This window comes from Sceloporus occidentalis, unplaced genomic scaffold (genome assembly GCF_023333645.1).
Source record: "Sceloporus occidentalis isolate IW3139 unplaced genomic scaffold, rSceOcc1.0.p SCAF_1, whole genome shotgun sequence".
Classification (NCBI taxonomy): Eukaryota; Metazoa; Chordata; class Lepidosauria; order Squamata; family Phrynosomatidae; genus Sceloporus; species Sceloporus occidentalis.
Window position 1 is genome coordinate 250161467 of NW_028316981.1, and position 21455 is coordinate 250182921.

At 41.6% G+C, this 21455-nt stretch overlaps 1 protein-coding gene and 1 long non-coding RNA gene across 2 annotated transcripts in view; one reads left to right on the forward strand and one right to left on the reverse strand.

Annotated features, from left to right (window-relative positions):
- Positions 1–873: 873 nt before the first annotated feature.
- Positions 874–19951, reverse strand: LOC149323736 (uncharacterized). The gene is made up of 3 exons (XR_016277401.1): positions 19768–19951; positions 2784–2890; positions 874–1343 (listed from the first exon to the last, which is right to left on the reverse strand). It is a non-coding gene; the product is annotated as an uncharacterized LOC149323736 (long non-coding RNA).
- A 1367-nt stretch (positions 19952–21318) lies between these two features.
- CEP120 (centrosomal protein 120) overlaps positions 21319–21455 on the forward strand; it is a 44187-nt gene continuing 44050 nt past the window's right edge. The window contains exon 1 of the mRNA XM_089491626.1: positions 21319–21439. The gene's annotated coding sequence lies outside the window, so the exon portion shown is untranslated. The remainder of the gene's footprint in view (positions 21440–21455) is intronic.

Below are 21455 nucleotides of genomic sequence, written 5' to 3' on the forward strand. Positions count from 1 at the left end.
GATGGGTTTTCAGTCCAGCCTGATTGACAAAGGCTTCAGTCAGATCTGCTAGGGGAGATTAAAACCATCAGCCTAATCTAAGCATCGTTATTCCTTTCAGAAGCAGCTTCCCCTTCTGCCTCCCCTCTATCACAGTTTAGTTTCCTTGATGGTTTGTTGTGTGATAAATATTTTGCACGTTGTTGCATTTATATTTCTGTCACATGTTTTGGGTGGATGGGGCATGAGCCCAGATAAATAGGTGAAGATGGGTCTGTGCACCATCATCCAAAGTGATGAGGGGCCTTGGACTGAGGCGCTATGAGATGCAGCCAGCTCTGGCTTCAGACCCAAGTGATAGGAGAGCCACATACTGGCTTCCCGTTTCACCCTTTGAGCATTTAGGCTGAGATAGAAGTGGTTAACTTGTCAACAGACATGTTGTTCATTGAATGGATCTGTGCCTCAAGCCAAGGAAACCCTTTCAACTGTAATCTATAAATGTTGTGGATAATTTTATTCCATGTTGGAGTGTCTGGGTCTTCATTGGCTTTTGCTACCCCTAGTTACCACCAAGGCTGCAAAAGAACAACTTTTTTCTCCAAATTTTTATTCATCAATATAGTCATCCACATCCATCATTTTCCCTATATCAGTCATCTCCATAAAACGTTTTATTAATTACAGTATTTACAAATCCCCTTATTCCACCCACCCTTATTTCACACAATATTGGGCTTATTCTTATGGGCTAATCTATCTCTGGTACAACATTTAACAAGTATCCTTATACATTATTCTACCTTTCTACAACCAATAAAGTTCTTTCATGTAAATAATACTGTGTATCATTAAGTAATTAATAATTCACAGTTTCTACACCTCTTTCTTTTCCACATCTCACACCAGCTTATTATTTAATAACATGTTCTTAGTCAATTTTTTATACTTTATATATAATTGCCTTATACCAAATGTGCCTTTTACATTATTTTTCTACACTTCATGGCTTAATTACCAAAAAATTCAATTAGTCTGTGTGGGTTGTATCTCCTCATTTTTGTTTCCAAAGGTTTATTTAAACTGTAAACAGAATGATTGATTGAAGTAGGAATGTAAACATTAATGTCTTAATTCTGCAATTTACCATTAATTAATTAAATTATTTATTTATTATATTTATTTATATCTGCCCTTGCCCCCAAACTGGGAAAAGAGCAGCTTACAATGAGAGCCACTTTTAAAGAACAACAATCTTTTTAGTAACTAATGCAAAGGTTTTTTATAAAGTTTTCAAGAAGGAAGATCAGCTTGGAAGACTGTCATCTTCTTTCCATGTAAGCAGTTTTCCACAGCAGATACACCTAAATAATAAATAAATAATAAAACTTTAATTTTTATCCCACTTTTCTGTGACGGGACAATCAAAGTGGCTCACAACACATTAAAATATCCATATTCAATATTATATCTCAGATTCCCCCTCTTAAAACTGAATTAAACATAATACAATTAAAATTAAATATTAAAATATCTATTAATATAAAAATGTATAACAACAAAAATATAACGAGGGCAGAGTGGTGGGCTAACACATGATGTGGGGGACAATCATTCTGTGGCTGAGTGCTTTTATTCAGGAAAGGCCTGCCGGAAGAGATCCGTCTTAACAGCTTTTTTGAAGCTATCTAAACTGGCAATTTGACGGATCTCATCCGGCAAGCCATTCCATAGTCTGGGAGCAGTTAATCTGGTTTTTAAAGGCTGCAGTAGGTTTCCTCCCAGAGGACCTGAGTGTGCGTGGTGGATTATATGGAAGTGAGCGAACCCTCAAATAGGTTGGACCCGAGCCATGTAGGGCTTTAAAGGTGATAACCAACACCTTGTACTGTGCCCTGTAGGCAGCCAATGAAGAGATTTTAGAACTGGTGTTATTCAGTCCTAAAGACTTCATCCATCCCATGGCACTAAATTTTGAGACTTGTAAATGTTGAACTTTTGCTGGGATGTCAAAAATCATTAACAAAGTAATAAATCAATACAGTGGGCCTCTGGTATCCACTGGGGTTTGTTCCCAGGGTTCCCCATGGATACTAAAATCCGTGGATGCTCAAATATTAAATATAGCGGTGTAGTAAAATAGTGTCCCTTATATAAAATGGCAAAATCAAGTTTTGCTTTTTGGAATTTAGATATTTTTTTAATATTTTCAAGCTGTGGATGGTTGAATCTACAGACATGAAGAGCTGACAATAATAACCATAGATGACATTTTTCAGCTTCTGTGTGGGAAGTGCAGCCATTTAGCATAAGTTTAAATGACAGATTAGTATGAACTTAACTATTTCCCCTTGAAACATAAATATAACAGAAGTTAGCTTATCAACAATTGACTAACCATATTAATCTTTTCCTCTTAACTTTCCTATCCCTGTTCCTAAACTACAAATCCCAGCATTCCATAGGATAGAGCCAAGGCAATTAAAGTAGTTTCAAACTGCCCTCACGGTCTGGTGTAGATACACTCTTGGGTGGGAAGAACAGACACCATGACAGTTCAGTACCATCATTCTTTCCAGAGTCTCCTCAATAGTGACAAGTTCCAGTTAGGAACAATGCTACCTGAATTTGGTCTCTTTTGGATCAGAGAGCACTGAAGGCTTATGGTGTTGAGTGTAGAATCTATGGCAGCAGTTGTAGCTAATTTTCCCCCTCCCAATATATTTAAACCACTCTGCAATTTACCTTTTACAGTGAGGCTACTATGTAAATAAATAGTATGCCTAATCTCTTATTATTCTTACTTGTCTTTTCCAGTACATTTTGTGTTGTGTCATTCATTTCTTTTTCAGTAAGTGCTGGTGAAAACAGATCTCTCTGTAATACTTGACAAACTAAAATCCTGGGTGTTCTAGAAATTATAAATGGGAAGTAAGGATAAAGTTACATCAAAGAACATTACAGCCTATTTGTGAAAAATTCAGTGACTAGGTTTCTCACGTACTGTGCTTGGTTTTAACAAAAGCCTTTCTTGCAATAGAAGCATCTGTAGAATAAAGCCATGCCGACATCACTGTTAGAATCAGATGGTGCTGAAGAAAACAAACACACCTTGCTTCAGCAGTTGTGATGTCCAAATGAACATCTGTGTTTAGTGCCAGAAAGGGAAGGGGAATTACTATGGAACAAAGGCATCATATGTAAGACACATGTGCTAGGTCAAAGATGCAGGGCGTGTAGCCATTAAGATGCTGTTGGCCTATAGTTCCCATCCACCTTAGCCAATACAGTCAATGGTGTGGGATGACAGAAGTTACAGTCCAACAATATCTGGACAGCCACAGGTTTCCTGTCCTTTGTGGTTGGCTACTGACCTAAATACAATTTTTATTCCTTACTGGAGTGCAAAATCATAAAAGCAGACGTATAATGCAATTAAACTTTGTATGTGTTTATGTACACATGTAATAAAGAAACATACATGACACATCTGGCTCAATATGTATCAACAAATAACTGGGGCTAATAATTGGATTTGGACCAAGGTCTAATACCAGAGTTCTCAGAGACTGGGGCATGTCAAATGAAATTAGAGGCAAATCACTGTTTGTTTCCTCATTCCTTTTGAAAGCAATATTGTTAAAAGGTGAACGATTTATACAATCTGAAATAAAACCAAAGGCCATAAAGTACTGGATAAATGAGATCAGCAATATTAAAGCTATTACAGCCTATGACCTACAGCTAAATCAACTTGCTGGGCTATGCTCAAAATCAGATTCCTAATGATGCCAAAACAAAGAATTGCTATATTGTAACAGCCTTTGTTTTACTGTCTAAATGCCTGCTAACTCACTAGATGCCATCAACAGAGCAATGGAGGAAAAAATATGGTCCTATACATTTATGAATAAAGTATCTAGTTATAAGGCAATGTGGGAAAGTTGTTGGGTTTCTACTCAGGTTTGGGGATGGTTGGGGGAAATGGCAACTCTTTCTTTCTTTTATGAAATTACAAAAATACATATACAGTGGTACCTCGGGATACGAAATACCCAGGTTACGAAATTTTCAGGATACGAAAAAAACCCATAGGAAATTATTGTTCCGGGTTGCGAAAGTTTTTTCGGGTTACGAAAAAACTTTTGGTGCTTTTCTGCGCGATTTCACACGGAATCGCGGCTTTTCCCCATTAGCGCCTATGGCGATTCGGCTTGCGAAGGCTTTTCGGGTTACGAACGGCGCCCCGGAACGAATTAATTTCGTAACCCGGGGCACCACTGTAATTACATTGACATACTTACAGGTAACAAGGGGGGAAAAGAACAAAAAGAGAACAAAACAAAGAAAGAAGACACAATGACAATGACAACAACGACGACGACATCAACAACATAGGAATGCTTAAAAGTAGTCTATAATTTTACTATCGAAATACTTCCACAGTAAACTGTGTAGATTTACAGCATAATTAACTTGTGAGCTGTTCCACAATTATTCTGTACTCTGAAAACCTCCAATAAACAAGATCAATAATAATTGTTTGTGTAATAATAATAATAATAGGATTTATTTATATGCCGCCTAATCACTAGGAATCCAGGCAGCTTACAATAGAGGGGATAATAGACGGTTCCCTACAATCTAAAAAGACACGACACAAAAGGAGAAGGGAATGGTGGGGGGAGGGGATGAGGTCCAGCATTCTTCTCTCCCTCTGAGGCCTGGACCAAGGCAGATGGACTGGAGGGAGGGCTCTTCTTCTTCAGGCTGCCTGCCTGGTCAACTCCCTCATAGGCCGGAAGATGACAGTTATGGAGGGAGGAGTCTCTTCCTCCAGGCTAGCTCTGATGGAACTGGGCCTGCCTGGTCAACTCCCTCATAGGCCGGAGGATGGCAATTATGGATGGAGGAGTCTCTTCTTCCAGGCTAACTCTGATGGAGCTGGGCCTGCCTGGTCAACTCCCTCATAGGCCGGAGGATGGCAGTTATGGAGGGAAATGTCTCTTCTTCCAGGCTAGCTCTGATGGAGCTGGGCCTGCCTGGTCAACTCCCTCATAGGCCAGAGGATGGCAGTTATGGATGGAGGAGTCTCTTCTTCCAGGCTAACTCTGATGGAGCTGGGCCTGCCTGGTCAACTCCCTCATAGGCCGGAGGATGGCAGTTATGGAGGGAGGAGTCTCTTCTTCCAGGCTAGCTCTGATGGAGCTGGGCCTGCCTGGTCAACTCCCTCATAGGCCAGAGGATGGCAATTATGGATGGAGGAGTCTCTTCTTCCAGGCTAACTCTGATGGAGCTGGGCCTGCCTGGTCAACTCCCTCATAGGCCAGAGGATGGCAGTTATGGAGGGAGGAGTCTCTTCTTCCAGGCTAGCTCTGATGGAACTGGGCCTGCCTGGTCAATTCCCTCATAGGCCAGAGGATGGCAATTATGGATGGAGGAGTCTCTTCTTCCAGGCTAAGTCTGATGGAGCTGGGCCTGCCTGGTCAACTCCCTCATAGGCCGGAGGATGGCAGTTATGGAGGGAAGTGTCTCTTCTTCCAGGCTAGCTCTGATGGAGCTGGGCCTGCCTGGTCAACTCCCTCATAGGCCGGAGGATGGCAATTATGGAAGGAGGAATCTCTTCTTCCAGGCTAGCTCTGGTGGAGCTGGGCCTGCCTGGACAACTCCCTCATAGGCCGGAGGATGGCAATTATGGATGGAGGAGTCTCTTCTTCCAGGCCAGCTCTGATGGAGCTGGGCCTGCCTGGTCAATTCCCTCATAGGCCAGAGGATGGCAGTTATGGAGAGAGGAGTCTCTTCTTCCAGGCTAGCTCTGATGGAGCTGGGCCTGCCTGGTCAACTCCCTCATAGGCCAGAGGATGGCAATTATGGATGGAGGAGTCTCTTCTTCCAGGCTAGCTCTGATGGAGCTGGGCCTGCCTGGACAACTCCCTCATAGGCCGGAGGATGGCAATTATGGATGGAGGAGTCTCTTCTTCCAGCCTAGCTCTGATGGAGCTGGGCCTGCCTGGTCAACTCCCTCATAGGCCGGAGGATGGCAGTTATGGAGGGAGGAGTCTCTTCTTCGAGGATAGCCTATGTTCTAGAAGAGTTTCTTCCTGCCTTTTCGCCAGCATCTGTGCCTGGCATCTTCAGAGAATGCTTGCCTGGAAAGGACTTGGGTCTATACATTGTGTATATATTTCCAGGCAAGCATTCTCTGAAGATGCCAGGCACAGATGCTGGCGAAACGTCAGGAAGAAACTCTTCTAGAACATGGCCACATAGCCTGGAAAAAAAACCCAAATTATGGATGCCGGCCATTAAAGCCTTTGACTTCACATATCTCTATTTTGACTCAGAGAATAGATAAAAAGGTCAGATTCTTGCTTTTAATTTCTACTGCAATAAAGGTTCCGTTATCATCTTTAAAAATTTCCTTAGAGCTCAAATTATTCTTCACATAGATCGCTACTCCTCCCCCCCCCCCCCCTTATCTGCTGAGGAGTTGTAGCAATTCCCCAACTTGGGATTCCTCAGAAATTTTTCATCACTTGCCTTGATTTTTGTCTCTTGGATACAGGTGATATCACTTTTAAGTTTTTCAAGAGAGTGGAAGATGGTGTTACATTTATATTTAGAGTTTAAACCTTTGGTGTTCCATGAGGTAATCTTCATTGTTGTAGTTATAAATTATTCACACTACTTGTTGATAGTTTTTAATGAACTGCCCCAACCTCCCCTATCTTTATTAGTAACTTTATTGTAGTATTTATAAATTTAAAAATTTCAATAAATGTCCAAAAATCCTGGAGGGTCTTTTAGAACTTGATGTCTGAATCGTTTTCAGGATATCTTACAGAGTTTTTCCTTTTGACCAAGCTTCTATCCATTAATAGATTCTCTTCTCTTTAGCTGTTTGTATTTCCGTTCAACCCTAAGTTTAAATCTTCATTTTCCTCTTCTTCATTCCTATCAGATTTGTCCTTTGTTTCACAATCCTTTGATTCAGAAGGGGTATCTTTTCTTTTATCATTCTTTACATTGTTTTCCCTTCTTAGTTTTTCTTCCATATTTTTAGCCTTATCTACATTGTCAATTCTGTATCTTTTTTTGGAGGTAAGAAAAAGAGTCCTTCCAATCTCCCATCTATAATCAATTTTTAAGTATTTCAGCACATTGGTCAAAGATTTATATTTCTGTCTCCCTAATAAAATTTGCGGTGGAACACCCTTAAAGATCTTAGCTTCACAACTATTTCTTAATTGAGTATATATACAACAACTGGCTGGAGATGAATGTGTTAATAACTACATACAGAAATGTATATTAAATAAAGGTACTAAAGATAAAAAGGAAGACACTGTTATGAATTTCTCATCGCATTTCAGTGGGCAGTTATGCAGCAATAATACACAGGTATAACAATACAGAGTGGATAACCTATGATATTTCTGTGATATCTGTCCATTAGAATTAAGAGGGCTAGTTGATGGTTAGAAGGGATGGCTTTTTTCTCCTGTAGCCAGAAGAAAGTGCTGGGTGTCAATGTGGAAAGAGCAATATAATCTGAGTGAGACCGAGAAAGACATAGACACAAAGAGACGAGTTTGGCCTTTATAAGCATTTTAGAAAGCTTCCAAGGGATATGATGTGGGAGCAATGGACTTTGGCTGCCAATCAAAACATAGGTGCTTTCCACCTATGCTGAATCTTTATAATGCAATAATGAAACCAAACCTACCTATGTGCTGCACCTTCTACCGCTAACTTGTTAAGGCCCTCTTTGTGCATTTTATGTGTCTTTAGTGTTATTGCTCCATTAGAAACATTCTCCATTCACAACTAACTGAGCTCAACTGAGTCCAGTTAATGAAACATGAAACAATGGCGGGATACAAACCACCGCTTTGCGGCGGTCTGCCGCCGCCGCCGGTTAGTCCGCAGGGGAGCCGGAGCCTCCACACGGCGCGGCTCCCGTGCAGACTGAAAAAGAAGCTCCAAAATGGAGCTTCTTTTAGAGTCGCGTTTGTGACGTACGAGGCGCCAGGGGCGCACTCGCTACGTCACAAAGGACGCGACACGTCTGGACGCTATGCGTCCAGTACGTAAAGATGGCGGCGCCCATGTGGAAGGGGCGCCGCCATCTTGTACGTATAGGATACGTACTAGGGTTAGGGGGGTGCGGAAGCACCGCCCCTTCCTAACCCTAGTACGTATCCTATACGTACTATATGGCGGTTTGTATCCCGCCAATCTGTTCAAAATAGCACTTTTTTCTGGGGACGCTTCCAGATCAAGCTACTATTTTGCTGTTTCTCAGTCTCATTTGCTCACTGATACTGGGGGAGGGGGCAGGCTCTAGATTTTACCTCTTGTGCTTGTAACCTTCCTGTGTTTTCACTGTTTCTTCCATCTTTTTATCTTTCTACAAAGAGATTAGTTATAGAGAGAGAAAAAATTGAAAACAGCATAACAGTCTTTTGACTGGTAGCCCTAGGAATTCTCTGGTTTTTGCAAAGTCATTATGAATAAATCTGTTTTATCAGGGCTAAATGGATCTTCTGAAATGGGAGAAAGGAAAATGGGTAAAGACAAAGTTGATGATAAGAGAAAAATTAGTCCATCCATTGCCATGGATAATTATATCTGTCATATTTGAAAATCTTACACAAGAAGCTTGTAGAGAAACTCCCCTGAAGCTGATATTTGGATCATGTACTGCTTAAAATACCATATTCCTGGAAAAAGAATGTTAATATCTGCTAAAACGCAGCATGCCCTTGTACGATTGCCCATGAAAACAGGATAATAGTAGTTAGCAGCCCAGTTACCGTAAGTGAAAGTTGTCTCGTTCACTGAATAATGAGTTCTGAAGAGTAGGCATCCAGCTTTTATTCTTACATCTAGCAGACTAGTTATTACAAATAAGGGTTGACAGCAGTGGAACTAAGAGTGCTCTGTTCCCTGCAAATCTAATATCCATGTCAGATGTATTTGGCATACATAGGTACAATAAAATCAGCATCGAGTCATCATAATTCATAATTCTTTCTTTACAATTTAACTGCACGTGACAAGTGAGTTCTACAAGGTCAGCTGCTACAGAAAACTACAGAATTTGTAGACCACAGTAATATATAGTTCAGCATATGGCTTTTAAAAAAATGTTTTTCTATAGCGGTACACTATAAACCTGTGCTTGAATTGAAAAATAATAATAAAACCAGCCTACTGGAATATATTTCAGTGAAACATACCTGCAAAACCTATCTCTGTATTCTGTGAAACTCAAGACATAGCAAGGAGGCAGCCACATGTGATGCAGGAAATCCATGCTTAAGACTTCCTGTGGTTTTTAAAAAACTTAATAGATGCTGTGCATTAGATTTTGACTATGACACTAGAGAAGAGAGCTCAGCTTTTTGTCCCATGGTGTTTTACAAATTTGATTCTCACATGCTCTTTGTGTCACATTTTAACCCTCTCCTCAACTGCATTGTACGGGTAATACTCTCGATTTGGTCTTCTGTTCTGATGCGGAAAATCCGTGGGTGGAAATATCTGACATTTCCCCCCTGCCATGGACGGATCATTTCCTGGTTGAGGTGAAAATCAAGGACTCTACCCATATCCCCCCCGGGGGTGGTGGACCTATTAGAATGGTCCACCCTCGAAGGCTAATGGAACCTGACCGGTTCCAGGAAGCCCTAGAGGGACACATGGTTGGAAGTGACGGCGATTCTGTTGATGCCCTGACTGGTATCTGGAATACCGGTCTCTCGAGGGCTATACACAGTATCGCTCCCAAGCGCCCTCTCAGACCCGCTTCCAAACGTAAGCCCTGGTATACGGAAGATCTCCGGGCAAGGAAGCGGGAGCTGCGACGGCTAGAGTACTGTTGGCGGAAACACCTCCGCTTAGACGACAAGACTCTCCTAGCCCAACGGTTAGAGGACTACGGAGAGGCGATACGAGCAGCAAAGAACTCGTTCTATGGTGCTCGTATCGCGTCCGCGGAGTCGCGTCCAGCAGAGTTGTTCAGGGTAGTTAGGGAGCTAACTCAGCTCCCTCCTACCCTGAACCAGATCCTTGAACCTTCTAAGACCTGCTGTGACTTATTTAATGACTTCTTCGTGGATAAAACTTCTCGGATAAGCGAGGGTCTTAACGCCGACATTCAGGCAGAACCTAGCGTAGAGGTGTCCAGGGCCTCCGTGGACTTTATTAAGCTGGATCGGTTTGAGTTGGTAATTACCGATGATGTGGACAAGATCCTCGGAAGTGTTCGGAAGACAACCTGCTCTCTCGATCCCTGTCCCTCGTGGCTAGCAGCCCAGGGGGGACCGGCTGTAACTTCATTGTTACGCCGGATAATTAACACATCTCTGAGGGAAGGGCAATTTCCATCTGTTCTTAAATTGGCCCTAGTAAAACCTTTATTAAAAAAGCCCTCCCTCGACCCCCTGGTGTATAATAATTATCGGCCAGTTTCACTGCTGCCATTTTTGGGGAAGGTGATCGAGAGGGCGGTTGCAATCCAGCTTCAGGGGGTCTTGGATGAAACGGATTATCTGGACCCATTTCAAACTGGCTTTCGGGCGGGTTATGGGGTTGAGTTGGCCATGGTCGCCTTGGTCGATGATCTCCGTCTGGGCATCGACAGGGGAAGCGTGTCCCTGTTGGTGCTCTTGGACATCTCAGCGGCTTTCGATACCATAGACCATGGTATCCTTCTGGGGCGCCTGGCAGAGGTGGGAATCGGGGGCACTGCGCTCCAGTGGTTCCGGTCCTACCTCTCCGGGAGGTCCCAGATGGTGCAGCTGGGAGACGTGTGCTCCGACGAGAGGCCCCTTAAAACTGGGGTCCCTCAAGGAGCCATTCTGTCTCCCATGCTATTTAACATCTACATGAAACCGCTGGGAGAGATCATCCGGAGACATGGGGCGCGGGGTTATCAGTACGCTGATGACACCCAGATTATTTTCTCTATGTCTCCGACTGATGCAGTGACTGAGGATGGCGTCTCTCCTCTCGTGGCCTGTCTGGAGTCAGTAATGGGCTGGATGAGGGAAAACCGACTCAAGCTGAATCCAGAGAAAACGGAGGTACTTGTGATAGGTTCCCCTGGTCCAGGAATGACGGTGGTTCCACCTGTCCTGAACGGGGTCACGCTCTCTGTGAAGGACTCCGTGCGCAGTCTGGGGGTGCTTCTTGACTCGTCCCTTCACCTGACTGCTCAGGTGAATGCAACGGTCAAGAGCACCTGTTATCAGCTTCGGCTCATTCGCCAGCTGCGCCCATACCTGGCCCAGAGGGACCTTGAAACTGTGGTACATGCCCTGGTAACCTCGAGACTGGATTTCTGCAATGGACTCTACATGGGACAGCCCTTATACCAAACCCGGAAGCTTCAAATGGTGCAGAACATGGCAGCAAGGCTGGTTACTGGTACGTCCAGGGCCAGCCATATAACACCGGTTTTAAAAGACCTCCATTGGCTGCCCATTCGCTTCCGGGCGCAATATAAGGTGTTGGTAATGACCTATAAAGTCCTAAATGGCTTGGGCCCAGGATACCTGAAGGACCGCCTCTCCCCGTACATTCCGCCCCGCACCCTCAGAACATCTGGGCAGCAACTACTTAGGGTTCCCGGGGCGAGATTATCCTCCACCTCTAGGAGGTCCTTTTCCATCGCCGCCCCGGCCCTTTGGAATACGCTGCCCATAGAGCTCCGCTCAGCTACCTCCCTGGCCCAATTTAAACGGGATTTGAAGACCTACCTGTTTCAAATAGCATTCCCCGATTAAGGCCCTATAGGCCCCCCCCCCCCGCCGCACAGGCAATGGATTGGTTAACCCGGGGGCTTTTGCTTTGTTTTGTTTTTGTTTTTGCTTTTGCTTTTGTCCTGATTTTGTTTTTTGTATAATTGATGTAATTTTGGTATGTTTATTTGAATATTGTGTATTTTAACTGCTGTAAACCGCCCTGATCCTATGGAAGGGCGGTATACAAATAAAATTTTTATTATTATTATTTATTAACTGCACAGCTTTAACTGGTTTGAGAGTCTCTTGCAGCTGCTAATCATATATATTTTTAAAAGACCCATAATAGTTCCATTTTCCAAATGCTGCACAAGTATAGCAGGAGTTCGAACAATGGACACCATACAGGCAACTTCAGCATCACCACCACTTTTAAACTGCAGTGGCAGAGGATTTCAAAAAGAAAGTTGCTAGAGAGAAAAAACATTAAACTACACCTCCCCATGCACAGTGGTTCTAATCCAAAGAGGCCCTCTAGATTGCAACTCCCAGCATTCCTTACCACTATTAGCAGAGATTGTTAGATGCTGCAGCAGGGCAACAACATCTGGAAGACCACATAATTCACATCCTAGTGAATGAACCAGCATACTGTAGTCAGCATGGTGTAGTAATTTGGGTCTTGCAGTAGCACTCTGGACAACAAGGTTAAAATTTCTTCTCAGAGTTGGAAACCAGTGGGTGACCTTGGGCAAGTCAAACACATTCAGAGTCAGAGTCAGGCAAAGGCAACCCACTCTCTACACAAATATTGTCAATAAAACCCTGTAATAGGTTTGCCTTAGGATTGCCAAAAGTAAAAAATGATTTAAAGGCAAACACCAACAACCAAATGAATGAGAGACCTCCAAGATCCTCAGTCATCAACTGCCCTGCTGAGATTTTGCAAACTCAGAGCCATGACTTTCTTATTTGAGTCAGGGGCCTTCCTCTTTCCTTACTGCCTTCTACCTTATGTGTATGTATGTGGGCCTTCAAGTCACCTGTCGACTTATGGAGATACCATGAATTTCATAGGGTTTTCTTAGGCAAGGAATACTCAGAAGTGATTTTGCCAGTTCCTTTGTCTGAAATATAGTCTACAGCACTTGGTATTCATTGGAGGTCTCCCATATAAGTACTTATCAGGGATGACCTTGTTTAGATTCCAAGATCAAACAAAATCTGGTGCCTGTAGGGTATTTAGATGCCCACCTTCTACTTATTAAGCATTATTATCTTGAGTCATCTCTTCTCATGAGATGTCCAAAGTACAACAGTCTCAGTTTAGTCATCCTCATTTCTAGGGAGAATTCTGGATTGATTCGTTCTTCTTGTTGTTAGCTGCCCTCAAGTTGACCCTGGCTCATGGCAACCCTGTGGAGGAGAGATATTCAAGACCCCCTGTCCTCAACTTCTCTGCTCAGGGCCTGTAGGCTCAGGCCTATGCCCTCCCTCATTGAATCTATCCAGCTAGCATGCAGTCTTCCTCTCTTTCTGCTGCCTTCTACGTTTCCTAACATCATTGTCTTTTTTAATTATTGGTTTTCCCTCATGATGTGGCCAAAGAATGACAGCCTCAGTTTAGTCATCTTGGCTTCCAGAGAGAATTCAGGGCTGATCTGTTCTAGAACCCAATTGTTTGTCTTCTTGGACATCCATGATATCCTCAGAACTCTTCTCCAGCATAACTCAGATGAGCTGATTTTCTTCCTACTGGCTGTTTTTATTAACAGTTCAGCTCTCACATCTGTACTTGAAGATGAGGAATACAGTGGTTTAGATGATCCTCACTTTAGGGTTCAGAGTTATGTTTTACTTGATCTTGTCCAGTTTTTCCGTTGTGGCCCTTCCCAATCCTAGTCTTCTCCTGATTTCTTGACTGCTGTCTCCATTCTGATCAATATTTGAACCAAGGTATGGGAACTCTTTAACTATTTCAATTTTTTCATTGTCTAGTCTGAATTCTTGTAGATCTTCCATGGTCATTTTTAAAATGTTCAGCATTCATCTAACCATGGCATTTTCCAACAATAGAAAAGTGGCTCAGAAAATGTTTGGAGATGATTAAATTGGATAGGTTGATTTAATCAACCTACAGGATAGGTAATTTAAAGGAAGGATGGAACAAAGTCTAGGAATCGTTAAACTTTTGTAAATCAAAATGGTTTATCTGAAAATTGGTAGTATAATTTAATAAATGACTAATGTGTAATAGTTTAATAAATGAATCAAATATAAGATATGGTAGCAGTAATGAATCATGGACTCTTTAAATCTTTGAATAAGCATACGGGTCAATGAATAAAATGCCTGATTAACAGGCATAGATAGAGAATATATACAAAGTGGATAAAATGTTTTGTAAGAATACAACTTAACGTTGGTGTATAAATATTATACAAGCACAGATATATTCTATAGACAATATTTTTAGTTGGAATACTCAGATATTGACAGTAACAAATCAGCTTAAGAAAGAATATAGAATTAATACTGCTCTAACTGGAACCAAACATAAGTTTTAATAGGATATAAGGGGGAGGGGGGTTATTATATAAGTAAGATTAAAAGATAACATGTTAAAAAGCATGAAATATGAAATGTATATACTTATAATTTTCCTTTTTTATTTTTTTCATTTACTACACATTGTTTAATGTTTACTCACTGTTGTTAATAAAATTTTATTTTAAAAAAATCGATAGTCCTGACTTTGATATTCCTGGATAATTCTGACTTTGTTATTCAATTCTTTATCTTTACACTTGAGGATCTTATCTAGTTCCTTCATACCTGCCCTTTTAGATTCTAGTCTTCTAATTTCTTGACTGTAGTCTCCGTTCTGATTAATGAGTGAGCCATGATAAGGAAAATCTTGAGCAATTGGAATGTCTTTATCATCTGCTTTAAAGTTATGTAAATAATTTGTGGTTATTATTTTTGTTTTGTTTTTTAAATTTCCAGCTGTAAACCTGTCTTTGCACCTTCCTCCTTTACTTTCTTCCGCAATTGTTCTAAGTCTTTGCTATCTTGTGCTAATAATATAGTGTCATCTGCATATCTTCAGTTGTTTATATTCCAGTTTTCATGCCTCCCTCCTCTGAGTCTAATCCTGCTTTGTTCAGTCTATATTTTAAATAAATAGAGTGATAATATGCAGCCTTGCCTGACCCTCTTGCCAACTGGAAATCATTGTTTCTCTTTGTTTTTTCCTGACAATGAGCCAAAACAGACTGGCTCTAAAAGTCGTTGTCTGGGAGGCTTGGGAGTGTAACGTTTATACAGTACATGAGTTTTCAGCCTTTGTGGCTCTTAAACAAACTGCCTGGATGATTACTGTAAAGATTTTTGAATCAACTTTAAAAAAAACCATATTGCTTAACTAATTATCACGATCCTAAGTGACTGGATGTTACACAATCAATAAGGTTATGAGATGCAGTAGAAGTTCACGACCCAAAATGTTAATTACCTTGGCCCTTGAATGCAGCAATGCAAAGTCCTATTAGTCAATTTGAACACTTCTATTGCTGCTGTTGTCATTTTGTAGAACTGGTAATTGCTTTAGATCAAAGGTGGGCAAGTGTGCATTGGACTGACTATAATACAAAATGGACCAGATTCCACAGTTTGGCAGTGAAGTCCTGGCTTTCATGCCTGCCAAACAGGTTTCTGTAGTTAACTGAATCATCAAGAAAATATTCCTGTAGATTTTAATGACTGGAAAGCTTCAAAATAGAACAGGTAATAGACAGTTATAAAAGATGGCCTAAATCCTACGGCTGGTACCAGCAGAATAAAGCCATCAAATTATTTGGTGAATAGTACCTCCATACATACATAAACCCCATTGATTCAATGGAGTAACTCTAGCTGGGACTACCAATTGGATTTTAATTGAAATTTTAAAATGTTTAACAACTCTATTGTTCTACACCTAATTAGTGCACACCCATAGTCTTTAGCTGATAAGCTGCATTTAAATGCCTAAAAACTTGAAATGAAATGCTCAAAACAGTGCCTTTAATTGTCCCACCATCCTCTGTCATTACACATCTGACAAACTGGGCTTTTCCTCAAGAATGTCCATATCACATTGTGTTTCAGGTACCACAGAACTCTTCCTTCCTTAGCACTGTCATATTTAAGAGCTCCCGGATATTATTTTTACCTTTACAAAATTCATGGTTTCCTCATTTATCCGTAAACAAATGTGTAAACTATTTAATTGAGATTTTAATTTTTATTGAGGGCTGTACCTAAGCAGAGAGGTACTGGATTTTCAAGTCCATCCAGTGAGTTCATTAATGTCTCAGGCTGCATCTACACTGCAGAATTAATGCAGTTTGATATCTCTTTAAATGCCATGGCTCAATGCAATGGAATTCTAGGATTTGTAGTTTTATTAGCTATTTAGCCTTCTCTGTCAGAGAGCTCTGGTGCCACAACAAACTCCAAATCCCAGGATGCCATAAGATGGAGCCATGACAATTAGTGGTGGCAAACTGCATTAATTCTGCAATGTGGCATGAAAAGTTGTTACTTGTTACTGGATATTAAAAAGTAATTCATTGCCATTACCCACTGCAAGAGTCAAAAGGCATCTCATTGCACTACTCCTTGTGTGGTTCACACCTTTTTTAAAATTAATTTTTGTTATGGTAAAAACGCCCTATAATAAGGGTTGCATTACCCACAATGGCTTTGTTGGACAGTAAAAGAGTAAATGATGGAATCAAGCAAGTAATTAGTCAATTTATTATACCATGCCCTTCTCCTCCCCAAACAGAGACTCAAGGCAGCCCACAAGATCAAAGGAAATACAAATAACCAGATGTAATTAAAAACATACAATAAAGATTAACATTATATTAAACAAAAGCTTGATTTCTAGGTGCATATAAGATTACTGTGGGAGAGAATATGGAAAATGGGTATGGCAAACAAGTTAGTCAAGGATTCCTAATTATCACAGTTAGCCACAGGAGCTTTACCAAGCAGGGAAAAACAGAGTGAATTAAAGTCTTTAATAACATGTCAGTTGTAGTTTGCATATTTATGGCACAATTAATTCCACAAAGGAATGCATGAAGTGTGCTAGGCAAAAGATAGGTTTTGAATATTTCATTTAACATTTACTGTTAAATCTACTACTTTTAATGTGACTGATAATTTGAATATATGAAAATTTTAAAAGCCTTTACTCTCTTTTTGGTCTCTGTGTTGAGTTAAAGCGAAATGAAGCTTAGAGTAGTGGGTGAGTTATATTATATGCTACCAGCAAATTTGATTTTTACATGATAGATGCATAAAGGAACTGCTGTAATTCCAATTCTACTGCTAAATGGATAACTTAGTGTTATTAATTTGTACAAAGTGTGCACTAAAAAAAGAATTAAGCCAATTAAGTAGAAAGTTTTTAATGCTGTGTTGCAGACATAATGGTGCTGTGGAAGAAAAGAGACACAAATGAAATTGGATGGGGATTGATTCATTGTTCACTAAAAAGAAAAAAGAAGAAACAAGCAAAACGTTTAGGGATGTGAGTGCTGAATTCAATTTCCAATCTTATAATAAATATTTGTTACTGTTAATAATACCGTATTTGCTGTGTGAAAGTGATGCAGTTTGGATGATGATGGCCACTTGATCCAAATGCTCCTATCTCTGCAGTGTGAAAAAAATTGCCCTTTTTTCTATATAAAGAGGGTAAACAAAGTGTAACAGTGAGATGTGTGCAGGATAGGGTTGCCATAAGTCAGGACCTCCCAACCGGGACAAATGTAGGACAAATTTTTCAAATGTAGGACAAAATTTTTAAAAATGGAGGACATGCGAAAAAATTGGATGGGTTTTTAAAAAATGTTAATATAAATGCATGCTTCTTAGGCATGATCAAAATGGAGGACATTTGGGCATTATTCCTAGACAGATGACACAAATGTACTTCCCTTTCTGGCCAAACCATCCCCCTCCCCATTCCAAAACACACAACAGCACATTTGGGCATTGAACATGGCTTTACTTAACATGGCAATCTCTTGCATATTTTTCAGAGGCTTATTGCATAACCAAACTCTTTGGGTTTCACGCTGAACATAGGTTCACATAGCTATGCATACTGAATATGTCAAGGTGGTTTAACAAGAAGTGATTTGCCCTTGGGTTCAGGTGTCTTGCACCAACTATACTTCTCAGAAGTGTGTCTTTGGTCAAGGGACTTTGGTTTTTCTTCATTGTGCATGAGTTTGTAAAAATCACCTCAGAGGCTTGTTGATATCAATATCACCACCACCACCACCATCATCATCATCACCTGTATCATTGTTAAAGCAAACCTGTACAAATGGAATAGAAATCCTCTTCCTCCTCCTTCCTCCTCTTCTTCCTCTTCCTTCCTCCCTCCTCCTCCTCCTCCTCTTCCGCCTTGGCGCACTCCCCCTCCGCGCACTCCAGCGTCAGAGGCAGGCAGCCACCTCCGCCTCCTCCTCCTTTGCCGCCTCTATAGCCCCATGCACAAGCAGGGGCGAGTGTGCACTGCCGCCGGCCGAGGCCAAGGCAAGCGCCTAGCACGGTCGCATAGAAGCGCGCGAGGCGGAGGCGGAAGAGGAGGTAGGTGGCTGCCTGCCTGCTGCCGGTGCGCGTGGACGGGGAGCGCACCAAGGCAGGCAGAGGCGGAGGCAGAGGAGGAGCAGGAGGAGGAGGTGCCTGCCTTGGCGCGCTCCCCGTCCGCGCGCACCGGCAGCAGGCAGGCAGCCACCCACCTCCTCTTCCGCCTCCGCCTCGCGCGCTTCTATGCGACCGTGCTGGGCGCTTGCCTTGGCCCTGGCCAGCGGCAGCGCACACTCGCCCCTGCTTGTGCGCGGGGCTATAGAGGCGGAGGCGAAGGCAGAAGTGAATGGCCGGCCGGCTGCATGAGCAGCCACGGCCATACACAGGGCACGCACGGGGGCAGAGGAGGCGGAGGAGGAGGAGGAGGAGGAGGAGGGTAGCCACGGATGGGGCAGTCCCGCTTGTGGCTGGAAACCGGACCGGGACCGGGCCAGGACCGCCAAAAGCGGGATTGCCCCGCCTGCAGGCGGGATATGGCATCCCTAGTGCAGGAGCTCTTTCCCTCTGTTTGAAAGTGAGACCTTGGAACATAATTGTACCCTCTGGAGAGCAAGATTTCAGGATGGTGCCCAGGCATGATAAGCTCTCAAAAGAGAACTCAGTGTTGTGGGACATGGCAGAAAGATTTAAGCAAATGGCTTTGGACACTGAAGGATTGAAAAAGTTTAAACACTTGTTTTTTTTTGGGGGGGGGGGAATCCCAGTATCTTTGTTGCTTATATTTTTGCAGTATCAATATATGATCTGTGTTCAAATAATAATGTACATTATAACTTGTCTGTCAGTTTTAAAATATTGTTTATTACATTATTATAAATATATTCAAGGCAGTGTATGATCACCGTAATTAGAAGTGGTTCAACAAGCTTTGCTTAGCAATACCTTGGATCCTGAGCAGTCCTTCCTGTCAAAGAGGGAGTTACAGTTGGACCTCCACATCTGCGGCTTTGACATTTGCAGATTTGATTATTTATAGATTTGTTTAATATGTTTGCTTTTAGGAATCTCTAGTTCCTCCAACATGACTCTGCCGGAAGTTGGCCATAGATCACATTGGAGGACCTAGAGATTCTTAGAGAAAACACTTTTCTAGGCATTTGGATGTCCTCCAATGAAATTCTGTGATCACCTTCTGCCAGATGTTGGCTACAGAGTTGTGCTGGAGGACCTAGAGATTCCCAGAAAGGTATTGTTAAAGGTTTTCTTTTAATTTGCATTTTTTTCACTTTTATAGGGAGCCCTGCACCACTGATCCCAATGAATGTGGAGGGCCTTCTGTACAGCCCCATAAAACATAAAGGCTGTTCCAATCTTCTGGAGCAATTTTTTGAAGAGCCAAAGGAACAGTAGGGAGCAATAGGTTAACATTTGCCCCTATACCTACCTTCCACCCATAGACGTATGAGTGCAGTTCTGCCCATAGGAAATTAGATTTCAAGACAACAAATTTAATTTTCATATTTTCATCATTTTAGCTTTCTCTTCCTGGCCATGTTGGCTGGGATACTATGGGAATTTGAACTTTTAAATTTTTTGGTATCTGTCATTCAAGAAAGAAACAAACAAAGAAAGAAAGAGCGGCTAGGCTATAATCCTGAAACACTTAACTTCAAATACTGCATAAAGAAGTCAATATTAATCTACAGTAAGTGTTTCCCTGATGGTAACCTATAGCAATTAACATCCGGCAATGAGCCCATTAAAACCTTAGTCAGGCATTTGTGTTCTTTACATTGACCTTTCAGACACTGTGATTTCATAAACTTTTCAAAGTTAGGGCTTGTTCCAAACAAGGCATTTGTTGTGGAATTTCTATAGCTCCTTCACTCACATTGAGTGTGTGTGTGTGTGTGTGTGTGTGTGTGTTCCATTTAATATTGTCATCCATGTAAAAATTTCCTATATATTCCAATGCTGCTTACTTCTCCCCCCCAACCCCTACTATATGAAGTTTAGCTTTCTTGAGACATTTAAGACGACCCTTTCATCCTTTTTACAAAGAGTACTTTTGTCAGGCCAGTGACCTATTGGGCAGGTGAACTTATCATAGCTCAGCACATATTCAATATAACCTTTGTGGTGAACACCATTTATATCTCCAGTTTATTTTGGGGTGCTTCCAGATAGTCTGTTCAGGTAGACTAGATTAATTTGCTCTACCGCATAGTAATAATAAATCAGTATTCTTCTGCTGCAAGCTACAAGTGGAATTGCAATTCCACACAATCAAGGGATAATGTGCATTTTCTATGGGTACTATATTCTGCCCACACCACTATCCTTGGCTCTACTTAAATGAGTTTGGTTTTGACATGGATACAGGCTTATCAAACAGCTTAGCCTAATTACAATTCAGTGTATATTCACTATACCCCCTTTGAATGAGAGCTATTGTTATCACTCATTTATTTATTCATTTGATGAAATGTTCAAGTAGTTTATTTGGTACATACCCAAAAACATCAATGGGCTCATCTTTGTTTATTTTTAATCAGTCTTTTATGTTGTGTATTTCTCTCTCCCTTTATCTCTGGTTAATTTCAAATTTACAGTATTCTACACAGTGTGGAAACTAAGCTACAACTCCACTTGTAATGTACAAGGTTAGCAATTATTTATTAATAGTGGAGGTGTAGCCACACTATAGAATTCAAGTAGTTTGATACCACTGTAACTGCCATGACTCTGTCCTACAGAATCCTGGGATTTGTAGTTGGGGAACTAGAGCTCCCTGACAGACCAGGCTGAATACCTCACTGAACTACAAATCCTAGGATTCCATAGGATAGAGTCATGGCAGTTAAAGTGGTGTCAGACTGTTTTAATCCTGCAGTGTGGCTACACCCCTAGAGCCAACTGCCTGGAAATACTTGTCACGGTGCTTCCCACTCATCAAACTATTTTCCTATTGTGGCAGCCCCATGAGTTTTGTCACCCCACCGCTGCCACCAAATTATGTGACGAGAGACACCAAAACCGCTTATTTTCCTTTTTAGAATTCACTTTCAGATGTTATCAAGTTAGCATGGTTACTTATTTCAGATCTGGACAAGCTTGTAAGTAATTAACAAT